General features: G+C 42.5%; 1 long non-coding RNA gene across 1 annotated transcript in view; it reads left to right on the top strand.

Annotated features, from left to right (window-relative positions):
- Window positions 1-19,685, top strand: part of LOC133280464 (uncharacterized) — a 157,613-nt gene extending 137,928 nt beyond the window's left edge. The window contains exons 4-5 of the long non-coding RNA XR_009747179.1: window positions 17,413-17,524; window positions 19,447-19,685. This is a non-coding gene — a long non-coding RNA (uncharacterized LOC133280464). The remainder of the gene's footprint in view (window positions 1-17,412; window positions 17,525-19,446) is intronic.
- The last annotated feature ends 591 nt before the right edge of the window (window positions 19,686-20,276 follow it).

The following is a 20,276-nucleotide window of genomic DNA, read 5'->3' as shown; positions in this document are numbered from 1 at the left end:
GGGTTCATTTCTGGGGTTTTCTTCATCTCCTTCACTCTACAGAGCTGCTAAAAAATTTTAGGCTCTCTTTTTCTGGTGCTTTTGGCTTTTCCTGAAATGAGGACTCCAAGGAATGAGGACTGATGTTATTCTGCAGACAGGGTTTCCAAGAACATCATAACATGAGGAGGCCTTCCTGTTAGGGAACACAGGTTGCCTGAACTAAAGGTACTCTGACAGCTGTTACTGTTGTGTAGTCTGCCTGACACAAAAGGGGATTCTCATTGCTGAGCCAAGGTACACACTGCTGCCAGCAGCTCCTCTTCCTCCTCACTTTATCCCCTTCATTTAAGTCAAGGTTTCCAAGTCTCATGCTTTCTTATGTATGCATACGTATACTTCTACTTGCAGTTGTGTCTGGAATATGTCAGTCCTGGAATTGTTAAGCCAGATATGGGTGAGATAAATATAGCCATTGTAAAGTTATACCAGACTTCTGCCAGCTCCCAGAGTGCAGGTGAGAATGTGAATGGTTCAGTTGGACCCTGAAGTTAAAGTAAGAATAAGTTTATTGGTTTCATTCTCACTTTTTATCTAAAGAAGCATTTTCTAAACTAAAATAGTTACATTGCTAAGATCTTCGGAGTATAAAATAGACTTGGACAACAGAACCTAGCAATACTACATGTTTACATGTTTACTTAACTGTGTACTGATCCTTGTCCCTCCTAAAATAAAAATGTTACACAGTTGCTTACTAAACCCTAATGCATTTTAATATTAAGGAACCCAACCTATTGCTTTGGCTGCTGCTGTAAAAAATGAGATCACTGTTGGCTGCAGATACACACAAGAGTGGGACTGTTGAAGAGTGTCTGCTGATAATAAGGCTATCTATTCACAGCTGATAATACTAGTTAGCACTTCTGTAGTGCTTTTGTGCACACTCTCAACTCACTTCACATGCAAGTAATACTTTTCAATCCCCTTACCACACCAGGGAATGCTGAAAGAAATCTTATTTGGGTCACCCCTATAATAGGCCACGTCGAAGCCAAGGAGAAAATTCGCTGATACTGACTGGACAATACTGTTCATTTTAAGCTTTTATTACAATGCATCCAAATCATCTCCAACATTTTCATGGCATTTCCTTTTACAACGTTTTGCACAGATCTGCCTGCTAGAATAGAAAACACTTTAAGAGATTCAGTATGTTGCAAAGTTATGTTCCACCTACAGCACATCAATCAGTGCGTTTGTTTAAGCCTAAATGCTTGAAATGTGCTTGCCTTATCAGAAGTGTACTGACTACACTAACAAATGCCTTCTTCTGGAAATATAACTCCACAAGGCCCATATGACCTGCCAGCACTGTCCATTCTTTGTACTAATTATGGGCTCCTCCCTAGAGGTTGGAAGTTGCTTTTGGTTTGCTTCATGATCCAACCTTTCAGATGCTAAACCAAACCACCTGTGCCTGCAAAACAGATAGAGATCTCAGGCAAACTGGTCATCTTTCACGATCTTTCCATTCCTTCCTCTTTGGCCAGAAATACAAAGCCATTAGTCTCTCCTAGACCGTCGTGGTGCCTCCAGCCCTGGAAGAGCAGAGACATTCAAGCCTTGAAGGATGTAGTGAGGGAAAAATGCAACTGAAAACCTGTTTTCTTTTTAACTGGTTTCAGAAATGATTTGAGCTCTGACAAAACTGTGTGGAGTTGTTTTACTTTAACTTGCTTGCCTGAGCCTGTGGCATATGGACAAGGGCTGCTACCTTTGCAGGTGATGAAAAGAACCTGATGTTGTGTTAATTGCAGCATTTCTGTGCCTATGCTGTCAGAAAAGTAGATCTAATCGAGGTCTTGGGGGCTGGTTTGGGTTTTTTTAAATGGTGATTTGCCTAAAGAATTACTTTGCAGAAATACACTTATCTTGATAGAGGTGTACTTGGAAAGGTTTCTTAGGGTCATTTTTATCTGAAGTCACTCCCAGATTTATGGAATATATATCCGTAGTCACTCACAGAACAAGAGACATCCTTTTTTCCCATATGCTCAGAGTGAGCTCTGACATGTCACCCTCTCTCACGCCTGTGCAATGCCTTAATAACAGATCTTCTGCTCCTTGTCTTCTGCTTTGTATGCAAATGTTTGAATGTTTTTGTTCCCTGTTCCACAGTAGGATTAAATTTCCTAGATAGGGAAAAGCACTTGTTACCCGATGTTACTTCAGTGGGCTGTACAATACTTTGTAGCCAGCCAGAGAGTTCAAATCCCAGCTCTTTTAGGGCATACCCAGTATGCCCAAGGGGTTCAGAAGGCTTGACTTACAGCACCACGTTTGCTTCAACACCACAGCATTCGTGTGTGTGCTTTCAGCACCATAGAGCCTTTTCTTTGCACTCGCAGCGCACTGCGGCAGCGAAGAATGGGGATTCTGGCCCATAACCAATGTTTTTTCTCATGAAAAGTGCTAAGAGATCATTAGGGTCCACCCAGACCAGACAAAACTCTCGTTTTTAAAACTTCTTCTGAAACACCCACCCACTGTGAAGTGAATGGGACTGAATTTATCTTGAGGAAGATAAAGGCTGAGTCAGCCCAGCTGGGACATGGACCTGTGGTTAGAGAAAAGTTAGGCGTACCACATTTGAAGGTTAAACCACTAAAGCATCCCCATGAGCTAAGGTAAACATACCATCACTTACCCTTCCTATCTTTTGCTTGCCAAGCTATGTATTATGTGCATAGCAAAATATGCATATAACTCAACTGCTGGAACAAACATGGGAGACTTGAAAAAAGCCTAAAAGGACACTCTAGATGTACAGCAGAAGCCCACCCTTATTCTTGTAAAAGGCAAAGCAATGCAGCCTCAGTTTCCTAGAAGGGTCTTCCATCTTTCTATCTCCATGAGAGACTGAATTTGAGCCCCTGCCCCTAACCCACCTTTTCGGTAGAGCAGACTACTTTCACCTCAGCAATGCTGAGCATAACGCAAGCTGTTTCTTTGTCTGAACCACCTGATGGGGGAGAAATATAAGGGCTGGGAAGATTGTTCTGAAGGGAATACAAGTCAGCTACATTTAAGCCTGCAGAAGAGAAGCTTTTCAGGCTTAGTGCCTAATATAACAGGAGAAGAAACCAGGTCAGGAGCCATTGCTCTCCAGAAGCTCAATCCTCCTACTTAAGAAGGAAATAATCATTGACTGCAGTGGGACAGTAACGAAGCCTTTGAGAGAGAAAAGGAGAAGTACCTTTTTCAGGGCTGGTGTAGAAAAGCCTCCTGCTTTCTCCATGTTGTGTCTCCAAGCAGCTCTCTCTGCCAGCAGCTGTGTTTGCTCTGTCGAGACTCACCCATCCAGAGTAATTCACCTCCATCCCGTCACTGAGGAGCTGATGGGAAAAAGAGGTCAGGCGGTGAGAGCCATGAAAAGAAACAGTTATCCACAGATGGAACTGCATTCCTGTATTTTCCATCTGCCCTCCAATACCTGGGTCTTTCAGCTTTCATTCAGGAGCCAGTGTTGGTGACATTCTTTGCATGCTCACCTTTACCCCCTGTTTTCTCCTCCCTTCCATCCACTGCACCATGTTGCCTTACCTAATTTAATGTCTGTACATCAGATTCGAAACACTTCTGCTCAGGAATGTCAAACATGTGCTGAATAATTTAATTCTGGTATAACACTAGAAACAAAATGGTCTTTATTTTTAGGCAAATTATCAAGTTCCAGGCTTTGTTTTGTTTTTACAAAACATTAATATACATTAAAACTGAGTACGTTTTCCAGGTGCATGGTTTCCTCTCTGAAAATGATTTCTTCTTTGAGTGTATGTTTAAGAAAAGTCTGTAGGTGCAGCTCTGCTCACAGGATCCTTTCTCTTTAAATGTGCATGAATATGTTTGCATTGGCTGTAGAGACCAGGCAGTATACAAGACGTACTCTATAACTTGTGCTTTGCCAGGTGAACTTGAGCAAGTTCATCCCTTACCCTAGGTTTCACTTTTTGGAAAGTGAAATGGGATAATATGGAAAACGGCTATCCAGGCTTGCAACAGAGCCACCTGAAAGCATTGGGTTAGGGTGTCACAGTGTACATTATTCCCAGTCTTCTACCATGTCAGGAGCTGCAATGTAAGACACAAGAGCTTGCCTGTTTTTTCAAGGTATACATATTTGCTTCATGAATCATAGAACGGTTTGGGTTGGAAACAACCTTACAGATCATCTAGTTCCAGCCCTCTACCATGGGTAGGGATGCCTTCCACTAGATCAAGGCTCTGTCCAACCTGGTCTTGAACACTGCCATCTTCCTTGGGCAGCCCATTCCAGTGCCTCACCACCCTAACAGTAAAGAACCTCTTCCTTATATCCAATCTAAACTTCCCCTGTTTAAGTTTTAACCCGTTACCCCTTGTCCTATCACTACAGTCCCTAATGAAGAGTCCCTCCCCAGCATCCCTATAGCTCTCCTTCAGATACTGGAAGGCTGCTATGAGGTCTCCACGCAGCCTTCTCTTCTCCAGGCTGAACAGCCCCAACTCTCTCAGCCTGTCTTCATACAGGAGGTGCTCCAGTCCCCTGATCATCCTCATGGCCCTTCTCTGGACTTGCTCCAACAGCTTCATGTCATGTCCATGTGCAACAAACCGCAGAGGGCTATCAGTGGGAACGGGCCACCCTGGACAGCCTCTGTGGAACAAATGTGCCGCCCAGCTGGAGGTTTGGTTTCAAAATCACCTGCTCTGGCTGAAAATACAGGCCAAATATAGTGTCCTGTCAGCCACTGCCCTGTAATTACTCCAGGTCATCTGCACCTTCCTTCCTGCATTCTAATTGAGGTTTAACAGGTTTTGTCCTTGGTGTTTGAAAAAGAATCAAGCCAATTAGTGTAAAATCTGTGTCAATTAATAACCACAAACGCTTTACCCACCGTTGGGAGTCTGGCTGTGAGGTTAAATAGCTATACTCACATGTTCAGTACACACCTCTGCAGGAGCCCGACACCACCTTGTTCCAGCAGCAGAAGGCTGCAAAAGGCAGCTCTGAGCTCGGTCACCAAACATAGCTGTGAGATATGCTGGCATTCCTTGTGCAATTCTAAGGTTCAGCCCCCAGTGCTTCCACCCCTCAACAAACTCAAACTGAGCAAAAAGAGCATTGAAGGTTGTCTCAGGCAGATTGCAGATCAGGCTTTAGCCTTTCTCTCACTCTATTTCTCTTAAAACCCCCACAATTTAGGACACTTGTACAGTCAGCGGAAAACGGGAGAGAGGTATTCTCCTCCTTGCCTGCTACTAATAAGAAAAAGATTTCCTAAGCATGAAAAGCATTAGTCTCAGCATAATGTTTCTTTTATGCAAGCATCCGTGATTGCAAGGGAACTATGGTGTAATGCTAATGCAGAAGCAATGACCAGAACAAACCTTTAGAGTAATGGTTCCAAAGGCTTTTCATGGCTTGCTGTAAAGTATGTATTAACTTGGTTAAGAGACAGCCTTGTGCCATATCCTGAATATGGATATGTCTAAGAATTTCCCTGGATACTCCCTGGAAAGACTTACCATTTCCATCTCATGGTAATGGGACAACCCACAGATCTAAAGATGGGCATTTTCAAGGGAGAAAATGCTGTGTGAGACTGCTGTCTTCCCTACTTTAGTCACGGCCACATACAGCAGAAGTAACTCTGGCCTTCAAGTTGCATTTGGGACTTTGTTTTTTCTGGAGTCGTTTGCAATCTTGAAAAGACATCCAATTTACTAAGCAGAGGCTGTTTGTAACTGTGGGAAGCAAAACTCATTTCTCCATTGAGGCCGATTCTTCTGTGCCTTTGCTCTAACCACTTCTTGGTTTGCTGCTATTTTTAACTGCAATGTAGCTAAAATAAATAAAACTTTTGCCTACAACAGAAAAAAAGGACATCTTCAGCCTCCAAAACAGAGGTGGTTATTGTCATTGTGATTATCTGTGGGAAGCTGAGATGACAGTTCTGGCGCAGCCCAAATCGCCTTGACTTCTTTTGACCAGAAGATTTCCCCTTTATGCCCACCCATGCCTTCTGATAACTGGACAACTTAAATGCAAGCACACCAGAAAGAGCTGCCTTAAGTGCAGTAATTCTGTGAACAAATATGCAGCGTCAGGCCACTTGGATAACTTAGGCCAGGCCCATCAATTATGAACTATCATCCTCCCAAAAGAGACTACACAGAAAACATTAAGTATTCAGCAATACATCAGCAAAGCTAAAACTGTTTCAGTGTAATAACATGAATCACTGTTTGGCCGTACGCTCTAGTGTCTGATACTTTCTTAAGAAGCCTGTTGGAATATCATGGTATTTGCAGCACTGGGAGATATAACTGGGTTTGTATTGTGGCTATTACATGATAAATGGCTAAATATAACCTTGTAGATCTATGCACTGCAGCAATACTACACATTGACTTCTATGTTGGCAGTTTTTCCAAACAATTACCAAAGGCCCAGTAAAATCCTGCAATAGTAGGCACCAGCAGAGCCTGAATGACAATAAGCCATTGGTGTTTCTATATAGAAACACATATCCCTCTCCTAAATCCAAATTTCTGCATGCTGGTTTGCTCTAAATCAAAGCTGTGACCACAAAGGGCTGGCAAGCAATACTGGTGTTTTTCCATACTCCCACTATTCATTGAATCTTTATTTGCTATCTGTTTTGTTTATGGTTTGTTGCCCTGAGAGTTAGCCTCTAATACTTGTCTTAGAAGGTGGGAGCATCTCACTTTTATGCATCTGAAGTCAGTAAATGGGGACCTTGGCTGCTTTTTTGTTAGTGTTGGTTTTGTCATTACTGATAGCACCACTGAAAAACAAGGCAGAGTTAAATGACCACTGAGAAATGAGTTCTTTCTCTTAATATAACACCATTCTACAGGGACTTGGAAAAGGATTTAGATGAGTCGTGTAAAGTAACACTGAGCACCTTCCAAGTGCAGTGCTTTAGTGAAAGTTGTTCATTACTTGTTTAATAAAGATCATGTGCCCTGTTATAAGCATCAGAACTGCAGTCCATTAATCTTGGGAGAAATTTTCCCTCCAGTTCAGATCCTGACTTGAGGTGGAGGGAAGGGGGGGGTGGGGGGGTGGGGCAGGGAATGGCCATTGAGGGGTTTTTTCCACTTTCAGGAGAATGGCATGTTCCTCAGGGAGACAGTAAATTGAAATTAAGGCTGTTTCAGTTGGCCTACAGGATATGCCTGCAAATGTAGACATATCGGAATGGTGAAAAAGTCTGTCTGTGCCCATTCATATAAAGTGAATGGGTTGTAATGTTCTCCAGCCCTTGGGAACGGTGGCTAGATTGAGGAAAGAAGGCAGGAAGAATGAGATGGATTTGACATAAGTATATTTAAGTGCACTGAAGGCTTTCTCTCCTCCCTGTGGTTTAATGGTATATTCCACCGGGGTCTACAAGGAAGAAAGAGAGTGAATCCCTACAGCTTTCCTTTTTAAGGATAACAAATCTTAAAACAGGTGTGAGCACAGAAAGATCCTCTTACTTGTTGTTTTTAAGTCCTTCTCAGCCAGCCGGCACTCTGTGTGTATTATTATCATTCAACAGAGTGAGCGCCGGGGAGAGGGGACCAGGAGGGGAAGAGGAGCTGGAAAAAATAAATGACTGCAAATGAATAATATGAACTAAGTATGCCGGTCATGCTCTATGAAATTTATTATACTGTGGTTACCAAGAAGACATATTAGCCAGAGTAAAAAAGAACAGAAAATAAAAGGTTGCAGTGTAGGGAAATACCTTCTTGCCTCTTGGCAACGTGTGAAACATGGGAATGAGCATGACGGGAAGCTCAGGCTGCTGAACAGTTTCCCTAGCTGAGGGGGCAGGCTTAGGCTGTCTGAGCACTGAAAAGCGTTCTCTGAAGTTTCTTTCAGTAAAGTATCAAGTGTGCGTGAATGGGCAGGGGGGGACCCCTTTGATGTTTTGTCTGTGCCAGTGAAGCAGTGGCTTTCCTCATGGGCAGTGGTCCAGGTTGGGCGCAGCAGAGGCAGCAGCACTATCTCAACTTGCATTTTCAGAAGCCACTAAAGGAGGACCCAAAACGGGATGCTCATTGACCAGGACCTGCTTTCAGGGATTCCCACTTGCTGTGCACCCTGCTGGGGATTTCAGAGCAGATGCCTGAATGTGGATTCCTGCTTAGAAAGAGGAGGTGAGCACCGGCTGGCATCTCTGATCCCTGCCCTCCTCCTCCAAGGAAGAGTTAGGCAGACAGAGCAAGCTCCAGTTGTTGCTTTGAGGGCCCTAGAAAGGTTTATGAGTCTTTCTCACCTGTGGGAGGGTATCATCTGAAGTTAGGACACAAACATTAAGGGGTATTAAAAGCAGAGTAGGTCTCACTGAGTCTGTGGGTGTTTGGAAATGTTTACTGGGAGACTTTGCCAGGGATCTCATAATCCATGTGAGGACTAAACAGTGATTTTAAGGAGAGCAATCAGCTGAGCTGCAGGGGTTCACAATATGTAACTCTTAATAAACAAGAAATAAAACTTTCTTATTCCCATTCTGAAATGTTTACTGAAAAGAGGAGAAAATAAACCCCAAACTCCAGAGCAGGCTGCCCCAAGTGGTTGGACCTTTGAAACTTGGAAGGGAACTTTACAACCTTTGCCCATATGTTTCTGCCCCCCCTTCACAAGTCTGGCAACTTTGCAGAGGTTTCCCCTTATAGCTGTGAATTTCACATGGAAATGTAATGGTTTCATCAGGAGTTTTGCATTTCAGCTGCAATAAAAGAAGAGATAGGAATCAAAGACAGTTGTTCCAAGGGAGTGGAGCCTGTAGTGTATAATTACGAGTCCCTCAGCCAAGGGCAAATGCTTGAACTATTTCAATTCTTTTATTACTCTCTAGAACACAGCCAGTGAAATGTTGCTAACGTACAAGGCTGCAATTGCCTCTCTTGTGTTCCCTTCTCCTTTTTGCTTTTGTTCGTCTCTTGGACAGGCAGGGAGAAAGCAATGCTCTTTCCCTGGATATAGCCCAGCAACACTATTTTTCAGTGAAAGGACTTTTCACCTCTAGAAAGTTAACACCATTTTAATCCCAGGTAAGATTTCATGGGTTTACCATGAGCTACCTGAGAAGATTTTTGGCCATGAACAAGGAGGACCACCATGATTACCTTGCCTGCAAACCTGAGGAAATATGTCACAGAAGCTAAAAACATCAGTTTTGTTGGATGCAACCCTATTTTATTACACATCATCTTTGCTAATTAATTGGTCTTTGTGCTACCGTTGACACAAATATAAAACAGCCCACCCGTTTAAATTTCATTGTTGTTGACACAAGTGGGAAGACTATTCTGAGGCCGGGTTTCTAATGAGGATTTGTCTTAGGCCAGCTAAAGCGGACCTGGATTTCATTGCTCTGGTTTGTTTCAACAGTTGTCTCCATTACATGCTGTAATTCCTGCATGTAGCTTTTTCAACCTGGCATAAGGACAATAGGTAATTCAAATATCTATATTGTCCCTGCACCCTATAATGGTATTACAATGACAATTTTATTACTCTCATAAAATTTTTGCAACTTCCCCACAGCACATTGTAATTTCACCAATGGTTATAAAAGGTCTTAAATTATATTTGTACAAAATTGAGATGAATGGGGTTTAGTATTAATGCATTTCTCATTGTGTAACAAGAATTTTTGTCCCTTTCCTTTTGCCAAGTGCAGAGAAAAAGCAACTCAGTTCAAGTATTTGTCAACTCCCATTAGAAATATTTAATACTAATAAAATTTATGGATTTAGTTTCCAAAGGATACTGCCAGCAAAGTTCATGATTACTAAATCAGTACTTAAATACAACCATTGTTCACCTTATAAATTTATATATGTTTTTTGACATATATAAAGTGCAGCTCTGGAGGCTGAGTCAGCAGTGGAGAAGCTTTTTTCTTAATTCAAGGTTATAAAATAAAAGAGCCTTATTATGAACAAATCAGCAACGATATGTAAAATGTTCCATAAATGTTTTCTAGGAATGGTTGGCAAAATACATTCAAATTAAAGAGCAGGTGAATCTTGCTCTGTTCCTCCAAACAAGGCATTGTAAATTAAGCCACAGGTAATGAGAGTGATTGTGTTTTTATAAAGTTTGCTGTGCTGATTTTAGAGAAATCAGCCTTACTAATGATCAAGAAGTGAAGTGTGAAGTGCTGGTGTTACCAGTTTGAAGTTTCAGTCTTCCTGGTCAGTTATCTACGTTAAGAAGTCTTGTTGAATTGAAAGTGCAGCAAAGTCCTAAGCAGTGAAGTGCGAAGGTACAGTTTGAGTTGGCTGGAGTCCATGCAGCTGTGATGAAACAGGAGGGGAAAAAAAAGATGGCATCAAGGGAAGGGTAAACTCTGCTCTTGACATCTGCAGCACTGAAAAAATATTGCAGAGGAGGAGAGAAAGAAAGATGAACATCTTGATTTTTATTATGCATAAATGCAGCACCATTTCAGAGGCAAGAGTATGAAAAGTTTCTGTTCATGCTCTATTTTTGCTTGTCATTTTAGTCCTTTCTGGAGGCTCTGAATTCAGACAAATCCACCTGCAAGGCACTAATGAATTTATCGTTCAATACATAGTCAAAGAAAATTGACTCCAGCAGACAGGCTTTAACAGAAAAAGAATTGGCTCAGGCAGGACAGAAGATTACTAAAAATACAGAGAGCAGAGCCCATTTTATTTGCAAGAGAATCTTCTGCAGACTTTTAGTGTTTTCAATTTTGACTACATTTGTTCAGCTGGCTGCAGCTTTTGATTTCTGGATGTTTTGATATTCTTTTATTATTATTTTGGGTAATAACTCCAGCTTCTCTGGCTGGGATGCTCCTTTAACTTTTTGTTCCACATATGAGGAGAAGAATAATTGATGCTGTAACTCCCTGAGGCTCACTGAGCTCCTGGGAGAAAAGGGGCAGCAGCATTTCATCTGCAGAAAAGTTGCTTGAATGAAAAACAAAAAGCTGAAGCCACATGTTTGCAGCAAATGTGCTTTAACTAATGGATCCCAGCATATTATTAACTCACAGTAACTCATAAATATGACAAGTGCTTTTTTCACTTTACACCAGCGTCCAATTAGAGCCAAATGACGAACAGTCATTCGCAGCTGAGCCGGTATCCCCGGGCGGTACTTATCTCCTGAAGGATTGTCTGCAGGCATGAGGGAGGTGAGCAGGGAAGAGGGTGGCAGGAGCAAGCTGTGAACACGAGGAGACATTACAGCAGAGCTCTTGTGCGCGAGGTGAAGAGCAGAGTGTCGTCCATCATGGTTCCTGGAGCTGGGACTTGCAGCCATAAAGATGACAAGGAGGGGGAGAAAATAAGGCTTGTGGGGCTGTGTTGGGAGCTGGAGGGAAGGGCTGAAGAAGGAATTATAGAAGGAAAATTTCCTGACAAATTAGCTTGTATTTTCTGGTTTCATTTCTGACACGCGGAAGGAAATGCTCTGTGTTTTCTTAAGGAAGTGCAAATTTCTCCACTTCATCCATTTTAAATCCTCGCCCTTAGGCCTTTTGTACTGAAGCATAAAGTTTGGAGGCCTTAAATGGTCATAACGTTTCCCTGTAGAATTTGGCCTGAGAAACCTACTAACAATTCTGAAAGGCTAAAAAGGAAAATCATTTTACAGCAATTTGGCAACACCCCTTTATAGGGGGGTTCATATGGAGCATCAATTTATTCTCATGCTTTCTTTACCATATTTGATGAAATATAAGATGCAATTGGAACAAGCGGCTAAAGAAAAAAGGCCATAAACTTTGAAATGGTGTTGTAAAACACACAGTGTGTTAACGTGAAATAAGTTACAGACTTAAAAGAATTTACAATGGCTTGCTCATATAATAGTAATACAATGGGCTTGCAAGTTGCAGATGGTTTCTGGTAAATCTGGTATTTTAATACACGTTCTCCTTCAGTGAAACTGAGATTTGGATCTGGATAATAATAACTCAGTGACACTGGAAAGCAGAGTTAAAGGAAAACTAGTAAAAGGGGGAGGGGGAGAAATCAAACTAAAACAGAAAGCTTAGCAATTGTCCACCTAAGTGATACTCCAACTTATTTCTCTGTGAAAAAAAGTGTTCAGTTTGCAGGTGAGTCACAAAGTCAAGTTTCTTCTGCTTTCCCCATCTCATTCAGTGGCCCTTGTCCTGTGAGTGGGATGTGTGTTTCCCAGGACTCTCCACCCCTAGGATGGGGTGGGAAGTTTGGTATGAATACAGCGGGAAAGAGAGAGTAGCTGGAAGAGGAGATGGACACTCAGCCCCTGTGCTAACATGTATTCCTCCCCTGCACAGGTCCCATTGCAGCTCTGGAATGCCACAGCAACCAAATCCTGTTGCCAGGATGTTGCAAATCCTGTCTCCAGAGGGGCAAGTTCCGAGGCCACAGAATTCTTTTTGTTGCAGTTTTTATTCATATTCAGGGTCTTGGATGAAAGCATGGCCACAGCCTTATAGCAGTGTGTAGTAACAATGATTTAAAATTAAATCTGCAGAGCTGTGGCATGGAGAAAAAATAGCCGCACCTCATCTGCATCTGTCTGTATATTTCTCTGTAATAAGAATCAGTTATCCTTAAAAAGGTACAGGGTATTTCCTTAGAGATTTATCAAAAGATAGAAGATCTATATTTTTGTTGCCTTCCTAGAGAAATCTGTTTGGGAATGAACCATTGCTACTTGTTGTAGGGGAGAAGTATTAATGCCTTGTGATTTGCATAAAGGGGTCTTTACAAGTTGCACAGAGAGGTTGTAGCTGCAGATATTCACAGCCAAGTTTGATGGGGCTCTGAGCAATCTGATCTAGTTGAAGGTGTCCCTGCTCATTGCAGAGGTTTTGGACTAGATGATCTTTAAAGGTCCCTTCCAACCCAAACCATTCTGTGATTCTATGATTATATTCTACAAGGATCAAAGTGCTTGAGGTTGTTTGCATCCTGACAGTGGACACATGAATTTGTAATTGGCAAGGACCGCAAGATTTCTTACATGTGCTGTGCCTGACAGCATCATTTCCCAACAGTGCTGGTTTAGAGCAGAAAGGTAAGATTTATCTGTTTCGTTCCTTAGAAACCTGGGCTCAGCCCAGTGTTTGTGTACGATAAGTTGGCAGAGAGAATGATGTGGAGCAAAGCCATTGGCCCTCAGTAACCACCAGATTCTCTCTGAGGGCTGTATCTGCAGGGCACATGGTGGAAACCTTTTTCTCCTGTGTGGATCTCTTCCACAGGGAAGCAGAGACCATTCCCCCATGCTGCCAGTATGCAGCTAGCCAAAGGCTATGACTACAGCACCGTGTCTATGGTAAAGGTCGGCAGCAGAAGCCATGTAGAGCTTTCATCCCAAGTACAATCAGTCTTCTTTATGCAGGCTCCAGGCTCATGCAAAGGTTTTCAGTTTCAGTGCTCTCCCTTCTGCCTTTATCAGTGTAGGTCCTGCACGCTGGAGCCTGAGTTTCCTGAAATGGGGAGTATTCCATTTCTGGGCATATTTGCACTTTTCCCTAGCAAAATGGGGATGTTCTGCTGAAAGGAAAATATAATTTGTGCTTAGTTCTTTGCTGCCTCTTCAAAATTTGTCATTGGTTCTTCCCTCTCACTTAGTCTGGGTATAGTACAGATGTAACACGCATTGTGCAATGTGGATGCATCAAAGCAGGAGAGAAGGGTCATTGCACATATTTTTCAAAGAGGGAGCAGGCAGGGTCCTTCCACCCTACTCTAGTGGTTGCAGATCACCTTGCCCATATTTCCTCTGCCCTCAGTGGAGGCACTTTGAGAATATGATTTCCCTCACTCCATCTTCCTTTGGCAACACCATGAGGTTTCCAATGTGACTGGGACAGCTCTTATCCAGCAATATGATTTCTGCCCCAAGAACTTGTTCCTGTTGCATAAAGACCAGGAGAAGCAGCTCTAAGGAAACCCAGGGCAGATCACTGTCTTCTCCCATGAGGACAAAGCAACCTTTTGATGGAGAAAAGGAAAATCAGTGCAGTTGACTCAGGCCACCATAGGTACCCAACTGAAGGTTGTCAGGCTTCTGTTAATGACTGCAGTCTGGGCTTTCAAGTAGCTGTGGATGGCATCTTTTCTTTGGGCCATATTAGGTGACTAATTCCTGCAAAGAAGACAGTGCAAGAAGGCTTAGTGCACTGTTTTACATAATAGCTCTATTGAGTCTGTTTTATTATGAAAGGAAACTCTTGCGTTCTGGAGCAAAACTACTTTTTGAAGTTGAAAGAAAATACCGGAAGCTGCTGAAATTAAACTGAGGAGAAAAACATACCCCATTATTTTCTTTGACCACATTGTTTTGCTTTTTAATAGATGTTTGGAAATGTTCTGTTTCTAGATTTAACATTTGTATGAATCTGCTACCGGAAACAAATGTCACAGAAAATCTACAGCAGCATTAGGGAAGTCAGGAAAAGGGAAATCAGTCAAGTCAATATTGATAGGGACAAATCTCTGTTTAGTTTAGCTTTATGTCCCACAAAGAAGGGGAAGGGAGGAGGGAGTGCCAGGGAGGCACACAGAGAGAGTGAGCCTTTCTGCGTGTAGTGTTTGCCCTTATGGGAAAGGATTTCCAGGATTAGCGTTCCCGTCCGGGTTCCTGAAAGGGGGATAAGGAAAAAAAGAAATGTGATCCGTAAGCGTCTTCTCCCAAACACTCTGAAAGGCAACCACATACTGGAGTCATGTGTTGTGTGTATATGGACATGTTAAGTAATCTCAGACACCTAATTGTTTTTCAAATGCCCTTTTGCATGGTTTAGGGAGAGGGATGCAGGGAGGAAACGCATACACCAGAGCAAAGTGAGCCTTAATGCCACAAGGCTGCTCCTTGTTTACACCAGTGGGATGAGATGAGAACTGGGCATTGCATTTAATTGTACATCGGTATTATATGAATCATGTGTATGCTCTGCTTTTCACACTCTCTCTACAATCTGATTCAAGCACATGTGCACTGTATTCAACAGAGACCTATTTTTTACCCTTGTATAGTTCAGGCCTGAGGTCACCTACGAGACAATATGAGACAATGCCAGTACAATATTTTTTTGTATCAGACTTGCCAAAACACCACAACTCTCCTCTGTGTTTAAAAAAGAAAAAAAAATAATAAAGAAACCACAAGGAATTTTTATTTTGTACAACCCCAATCAGAAGGCAGAAGAAGCTGCCAAATTATATGATAGAAACTCCTACGCACAGAACCCAGTAGAGCTGTAAACTAAACTTCTGTAGCTTTTCAATTGTAAATCCAGATGCTTTTATCCGCAATTCTTCTCAATGACCTTTCGCTTGAAAGTCAATTTGTCAGTCTACTCACAGCGTCTGAAGAAACCATCAAAGCCACAACACCAAGTTGTTCTGAAGATGTTGCTCCCTGCGCAATGGCAAAGATGCTACACTTGTTTCCTGAGCCCACATCTTGCTCCTGCTTGCAGGACTTGAATGTGTTCCTCGCTCCAGACAATAGCAGCAGCACAGAGCCTTGCCCACTACAATCTAGGTAGAGGAGGAAGGGAAGGAAAATTACTAGGAAGCACAATATCAAAGGTATTTCTAGTTGTTATGCCTGATCTTCATCAAAGGTGTCCCCTTTGATAAATTTACCCCTTTCTGCAGCTGAACACCATTGGTTACTCTGAAGGCAAACACCGCTTGAATGCAATGGAAATAGCTGAATAACTTCCATACTGCTATAACACAGATGAATTTGGGCTCTGGTTTCAGGGATGGGTACACAATACAGTGCTGGGCTTGGTTCCCTGAGCTGAGCGCTGACTCTAAAATCCCCACCCAGGCAAGGGATGCTCATGTCAGCATGCAGACTCAGTCACTGCAGCACCCGCTGACAGAGAAAGCACAGAAACATCCATTTGGAAAAAGAATTCAAGAGCTCAGTCAGATGTTTCCTACACCTCTTGGGCCTGAAAAACAGGCTCAAGAATTTCCAAAGTTCAGGCTCAATTATATTTCTGGTGCTTTTCAAGTTTGTATGAGCCAGAAATGTGGGAAAGCAATATTTGGTGAGGGTTGGATGCTCTTGTTTGTTTTTGCGGCCAACACAGGACCTGCCAAACTGTGAGGATACAAAAAAGAACAAGGAAAGTTGCACGCTGTGGGAGGGAGTTTTAATGTGTGTTTTCTAACATGGAGGAAATTTACATATAAGTTTTAAGAGTAAGCTTCTGGCTGGTTCTAATTACCACCTACCAGCTGATTCCATCAATCCTAAGGCTGGTTTCGCTCCCGAGTGTCGGTTATTTTTACTGCTATTAATTCCTATTTGAGTGCTGACAATGTAATCAGCCCGATGAAGAAAACAGAACTGAAACTCCTACACTGCTGAGGTCACGGGCTACAGGACAGGAATCAGCAGATGATCTGAGTGGGCTTGAAGAAAGTGCTGATATTTTCAGAAGATATTTCCCTCTTCCCCTTTTTAGATAGCACCTGGGGAGGGAAAACACATATAATAGGTGGGAGGTGCTGTTCATGTGTCATGAGAACAGAGGATTCAGGGACACAGAGGAAGGAGCAGAAGGCATGAAGAGTCTCCAAATGAAGAAAATTGGAGAGATAGAATCAAAAGTGTCAGCTACTGCAGAGCTGCCCGGGGTGAGGGCACTTCTGGTAAGGAGGAGAGCAACAGTTAATGTTTGGAAAGCACGATCATCAGACTGACTAATTCTCCAGTTATTGATGAAAATATTTAACACTGGATGGGGAAAAGGTCAGCAAATATGACAGTTACCCCCAGAGATGCAAAAATCAGTCAGGATAGAGCCAGACCTGCCCTCAGCTGTCATCCAAATCTTATATGGAATAGAATGAAAAACTTTTCAGGTTTGGAAAAGGAAAGAAAAACTGGGTGAGTCTGGAAGCAGAAGTACAGGACTATCGTGAGGAAATCTGTTGCTGGCTCAGTCAAAAACAAGCAGTACTGGAAAGCTCATGAGAGAGTCTGTGTTTGTATGATTCTAGTCTGACTCCTACAAGAAAAAGGGGTCAAAAGTTTATCCAAAGTTTAGCCAGTACCTGAACTTTCCAACGCTGAGCTGAACTGAACCTCTAACCCAAATCACTCCTCCAAATGCGATATTATTTAGATCACTTTTTCAGTTAACCCACTTCATGCTCAGCTATTAGACTGCCTTCATCCTGCCTGCGCTTGCTTACTAACATGCATCTTTGGAGTTAAGATTCCTACTGTGGGGATGCAGAAATTGAGGCCAGGGTCACTGTGAAAGACATTAAACCTTGCCCTCCTCCTGCTTGCTTTCCTTGTACTCTTTCTATGTGGTGCCTTGGCATGCACATTAAACCATTTTATATATCCCTTACACTCAGGTACGTGACTCAGCAGGGGAGATATGGGCTGGACGGCTGCTATCACTCAGGCTGATGCTTTCCCTGCCAGACCATCGATCTCACTGCTACATGGTGCTCTCCTGGATTGCCAGTGAGTCTTACCCAGTGCCTTTGTCTTTAAACTGTCCAGCCTTGGCAATGGGGCAAGGGGGTCTCTGTGTGTACCTCCACTGCAAGAAGAGCCCAGCATGAAAAAGCTATGGTGTCGCTGCGGTATTAGTGCACAGTCATGGTGCCTAGTAAATAAGCCAGGGTCTAAATATGGGAGGAAGTGTGAGGTCCCAAGGGAAGACTGGGATGGGGACATTGCTACTTTTACCTCAGAGTGGCTCCACTGGCACTCACAGGCCCTGCCTAGGGCTTTTAACCATTATCTATACACCACCAGTGTAAGGAGAGCAATAAATTCCACCTCTTGCATGTCTCAGTGCAGATACAGTTTGAAATAGCAGAACTGTGTTGCAAACCAGCCAGGCCAGCCTAAGAGGAAAAACAAGTTCTTGTAAAGCAACCCCCATATAGCTTTGTCAGCTGTAGGGACTTCAGGCAGCAGTTATATGTGCTGAGGTGATGCTCCTTTATGGAAGCTCCATACTCCACAGCAAAAATCTGGTGGGGTTCCACATAGCCATGAGATTCAAATAAAATCCTCAAAATTATTTAAGCTGTGAGGTATTAAAACCCAAAAAGTGAACTCTGAGGCTGTGTAAATTCCGGATCCCAAAGTCACCTCAGAATTTAGTCCTTAGGCTTAATCTGTAGAATGACACTTGTTATATTGAAAGCAGAGAGGCTCTGAGATTTATTCCAACAGATACTGGAAAGGTATCTATTTATAAAAGAAACTTCTCAGGTTCCCCCAGGCATTTGTATTTTCCCAGCTGACTTTTGTGTTTCAATAGCAAGAAGAGATGCAACCTATAGAGAGAGATGCCACTTTTCTTCTGTCAAATACTGCACATTCCAGAGTGCTTGCTCATGCTACATCCTTCCCTACGGAGCTGCTGCCTAACTTTCCCAAAGTCGATATTAATATCACAGACCATTATAATACAGTTATTTTCATGGAAGCCTGGGAGGAAGTCACGTGGCATTAATTGGTCCCTGGTGCCCATAAGGGCTTCATTTAGTTTGTTGGTTTTACTCTCACAAGCAGTGATGAAGTGAAAAGCTGAGGAAGTAACAGTGATTGTTCTAAATGAGTATTTTTTAGTACCTGTTTTGTTAATGAATCATTGTTCCACTTAATTGGATGAACATATTTATTAGGCAGTACGAGGACACATGCACACACATTCTCCGCCAGCCAAACTGAGTTTTCATACCTTCTCTGTGCCTGCAAGGGCTGGACTGCCCCAGGTACTGGTGGCAGTGTATTCTGTCTAATACCCTTGAACCAGGCATCACCCCAGGAATGATGCCTGGAATTCTGTGTCAGGAAGGAGCACATTGTGATGGCTATACAGTCATCTTCCTCTGTCTATGTGCTTTATTGAGAAGCTCAAAACAGTAGCAACACACATACACACAAGATCACTAGAAGGGTCTTTCTTGACAACTACTTCTGCTCCTGTTACCTTTCAGTTCAAAGCAAATAGAGCTCTTCCACTGGTGCCACCTCGTATAAACTGTATGTGCCTGATTTTGAGACAGTTAGAGCCAAGAATGTAAAACTGTTCTGGTTATATAGCTGTTATATACAGTGCATGTGCAAGTGTGTACACTGGAAAGCAGGGCTCTCTGTGTCTGACTATGTGCAGCAGAAAGGAGAGCATGATCCTGCAGGCAAAGGACAACTCTGAGAGCCCAAAGAGCTGTAGTCCCATTGGTGACATGTAACTTCTACAAGAATTAGTTAACTCCCTTACTTCTGATAATTTATGGTGCTGTTAGGATGTGTTTATAGCTATTTTGCTAGAGATGGTTAAAAAAGCTGATTCCTGTCAAACATCTATTTCAATGGAAGTTATGTATGGTAACAGTTTTTTTGTCACAATGTGTCCTTTTTGTCAGATTTTTTTACCTTTCATTGAAGAGTTGAAAACCCTCAGAACCAAAACATTTTGGTTAAAACCAGCAACAGTTATATTCAATTCAGAAATGCTGTTGTAGTACCTCACAGGAATAGTAATTTGACTGCCCCATTCTTCTTCAGGATTTAGAATCCCCAGCTAAATACCACCTCCAGTATGCATCTCAGGGGGGACAGTCACTGTGAACCATTCACACAAATGGATACCTGAGGCAACTAATCCCCACAAGGTGCCACAGCAGCATTTCCTAATTGAAAGTTTCCTCTTTTCCCCTCCCTCCCCTCAGAAGCTTTCACCTTTGGAGGTATTTTGGATGAAAATCCAGGTTTTCAAGTATCTCTGAGAAAGAAAGTATTTTTCCACCATTTTTAATGGAAAAAACCCTAGGGTTTGGTATTTACATATTTTTGTGCCATATTTCTTAGCCAACAATCAATGTGAAAGAAAACTTCTAGCAGAGAGAGTAAAAGACTGCATCCCTCTAATCCACTGAATTTAGAAACTATCCTGATGTTTGTGAGCAATGACATTCTGAGGCATACGGTGGTGGATGTTTTAGCAATAGCACACAGCTTTTGCCATGTTCACTTCAGGTGCTTCCAAAGCTCTCCCGTTGCCAAAATCTTCAGCTTCCCTTTTCTCATCAGAAAAAGGCTCCAGTCTCATCTTTGACACAGCTTGTACACTACAGACATGCCCAATCAATACAAAAAGTCTTAATAGTATTAGGAACTGTATAGTAGTGCTGATGGAAATGTTTTTGGTAGGCTGACACTTCATTAAGCGTCAATTTCAATATTCATTAAGCAT

Source organism: Pezoporus flaviventris, unplaced genomic scaffold, assembly GCF_033815535.1.
Source record: "Pezoporus flaviventris isolate CSIRO_AGI_PZ_B2104156 unplaced genomic scaffold, CSIRO_AGI_Pfla_v1 ptg000083l, whole genome shotgun sequence".
Classification (NCBI taxonomy): domain Eukaryota; kingdom Metazoa; phylum Chordata; class Aves; order Psittaciformes; family Psittacidae; genus Pezoporus; species Pezoporus flaviventris.
Note: the sequence above shows the minus strand (reverse complement) of the source record. Positions and strands in the feature narration are given on the sequence as shown.